Genomic DNA, 2,881 nt, shown 5'->3' with positions numbered 1-2,881 from the left:
GTACAACTTCCTTATCTTCAAGGTAAGTATGGAAGAAAAAAACGATCATTAAGAACAATGGATGAAGAGCAATCGTTGCCAGAGACCATAAGGGTAGGCATTGTCGCTGCCGGAGGACGATAACAATCCCTGACACCACCGTGTTTGTCAAGAAAAATATAAGAGAACTATTTCTAGGGTTATACTACTTCAACCGAAAAACATGATTTCAAAATTGAAATTAAATTTGTCATATGGTAAGCTATCTTTGATTTCAGGAGAAAGGTAGATGGGAATCAAAGGTTATTAAGAGATACATACCTTACTTTAATTTCCATGGATGAAATCGATGAATTAGGCAACAATAAAAGGCAATCCTAAAGTCAGAGATCAGAGAAGAAGATGTGGGGAGAAGAAGAACCGACAATCGATGAAACGATCTTGGAGGAGACAACCAGCGATTGTGCAAAACGTGGGGAGAAGAAGAACCGCCAAGAAAACTCTAAATACGGAGTTATTATGGTGAGGACTGTACCAGAAAAAGATCGAAAAGCTGAAATTCAAGAACCGAGAAGAGAACTCTGATGACGTGATTTTTATTGAATATACGGTGAAATAAAGCAGGGGCAAAATTGGTATTTAACTTTGTAAGAAATGATTGTTTTTGAGTGGACACGTGGCATAGTAGTTTTGTTTATTAGATAGGAAGATTATAGTATGATATATCAAGTAAATACATGAGCACTAAAATATGTATGTTTAGTACACACATCCAAATTCAAGTATAGTGTTGGTTAGAAAGTTGTATATACATTAGCGGCATATGTCAATAGTGTATCGCGATAATACATTAAAAAACAACAGATAAATGTTTGTTTGTTAAATATCATCAAAAAATTGATTCCTTTTGTGGTTATCCCATTACCAGTAAAATTCAATTCTTTAGCAACTTAGAAAAAAAAAACAAAGGTGAAATCAATGTATAAGAAGAAATGAGATGAAAAATATAGAGTAAAATAAGATTATTGGAAGAATCTAGCCTGACCAAATCTGTTCCAACCTTCATCTTGATGTTCACATACATTGGGAATTTGGATCAAAAGAGTATTATTCCTTAATGTTTAGTCATTACAATTATCATCATAAGGACTCTATTTTGAAGTAGTGAACTTGAAGATTACATGCTTTTCCAACCTATTTAGAGAAATCAAAGACAAATTTAACTCATATATGCAAGGTTCTAAAAAGCTCGTCATGGCTCCGTCATGGCGCGCCATGACTCCAAGACTTGCATGTGCCGTCAAGCTTTACCAAAACGCCGCCTTGACTCATATATGTGTATAAAAATGAATAATAGTAGAAAATACATATAAAAATATGAATTATATACAAAATTACCGCCTTAAGTCACGCCTTACAAACGACGTGACTCGCCAAGGCTCGGAAAAGTTTGAGGCTTCACATTGCCATCAAGTCACGCCTTACGTTATTTAAAACCTTGCATATATGATTAAGAGGCTATAGATTATAAAATTACATATCTAGAATGAATCACGATTTGAATCACACCTTCATGATGAGTCTGTTCCAACGCTTGGGTCCCACAATCTTAAAAAATATTCATCTTTGATGCTACTATATCAGCTTAGAGAACATCGAGTATCATCTCAGATCGGTGGATAAATTTCAGAACATTGATAATGATGATCAACATTTATAGACAAAAGGCTTGTACTTTACCAGTACAGTTGCAATCTAGCAAAATGCTAATAATTAAGGATCTATATGAATCACTGGGGGTTGCATCCCTCATGAATATACTCTAACCCTCTCTATTTTATAAATACTTAAAATCATTAATTTAAAGAGAAAATGGCATACTCCTCACTTATTTTAAGAACTTTGAACAGGTCTTCATGTCAAGAAAATCATCGGAAAAAGTAATAACAAAATAGTGGCTATTAGTTGGTAGAAAACTAAATAAATCAACATTCTTATTTCTTACTTATAAATATTTAAAATAACTACTCAAAAACCCAAAATTTACTTTGTGCATCTCCTCCCTTGCTATAGCGAAAGAAACCATAAATAAGCCAATTAGACTTACACAAGCATACGAAAAAAATAGAATAATAATTTACATTAAGTAATCAACGTGATATAAATCCAATACCTGAACAGTACCTTCGAGCCCGCATACATCTCCAGATCTGTAAAATTCAAATCAAACCTTTCTCTTGGATCCTTGAGTGGTTTCCGGCAAAGAAAATATGTAAACAACATCTTCAGTAGTAGAAGGTGAAGAAAATTCTGACAGTATTTATAAAGAATTCTATCAGTAATGATGCCATAAATTAGACAAAATAAAAATCAAAATTAAGCCAGAGAGAGGATGGTGATGACTGAAGAAGACAAAAAGTCTAAATTAAGAAAAACATAATGTTGGAAGCAGGGTTTAGATCAGGAAGAGAACAATCTTTCATGACACATTAACCTGTGAATTGATCAAATCAAAACATGTAGATCAACAAAGAAATTAAACCTCTAAACAGTGGCAGGGTTGGAAGCAACATCGGTATAATGGTGGTGATCGATTTAATTAAAACAAAAGTATCAATAATGATCACAACATAGGGTTTTAGAGAAAACATCACAGATAGCTGATTAGGCGGCTGCTTTTTCGAATTCAAATCCCCAGATAATTACTTTGTTGATTTATTCGTATAACATCATCGTTTTGAAATTTAGATATGTTTCTATGAAGGAAAAAGAAGTGAACGGGAAAACAAAGATTTGCGGTAAAGGAAAAAAAGGCAAGATAGGTTTAGGGTTTTAATTGTGGGTGCGATAATAAACATTTAAAAATGAGGGGAGGAATTCAAATATAAAATATTGAATCAAG

The 2,881-nt window shown here is 33.2% G+C and overlaps 1 long non-coding RNA gene across 1 annotated transcript; it reads right to left on the bottom strand.

The window, feature by feature from the left end:
* Positions 1 to 949: 949 nt before the first annotated feature.
* On the bottom strand, positions 950 to 2,881 carry LOC145133320 (uncharacterized). The gene is made up of 2 exons (XR_013718533.1): positions 2,522 to 2,881; positions 950 to 2,289 (listed from the first exon to the last, which is right to left on the bottom strand). It is a non-coding gene; the product is annotated as an uncharacterized LOC145133320 (long non-coding RNA).

This window comes from Lactuca virosa, chromosome 8 (assembly GCF_052849685.1).
Source record: "Lactuca virosa cultivar CGN04683 chromosome 8, Lactuca_virosa_CGN04683_v6, whole genome shotgun sequence".
NCBI lineage: Eukaryota > Viridiplantae > Streptophyta > Magnoliopsida > Asterales > Asteraceae > Lactuca > Lactuca virosa.
This window is presented reverse-complemented; position numbering and strand designations above follow the sequence as displayed.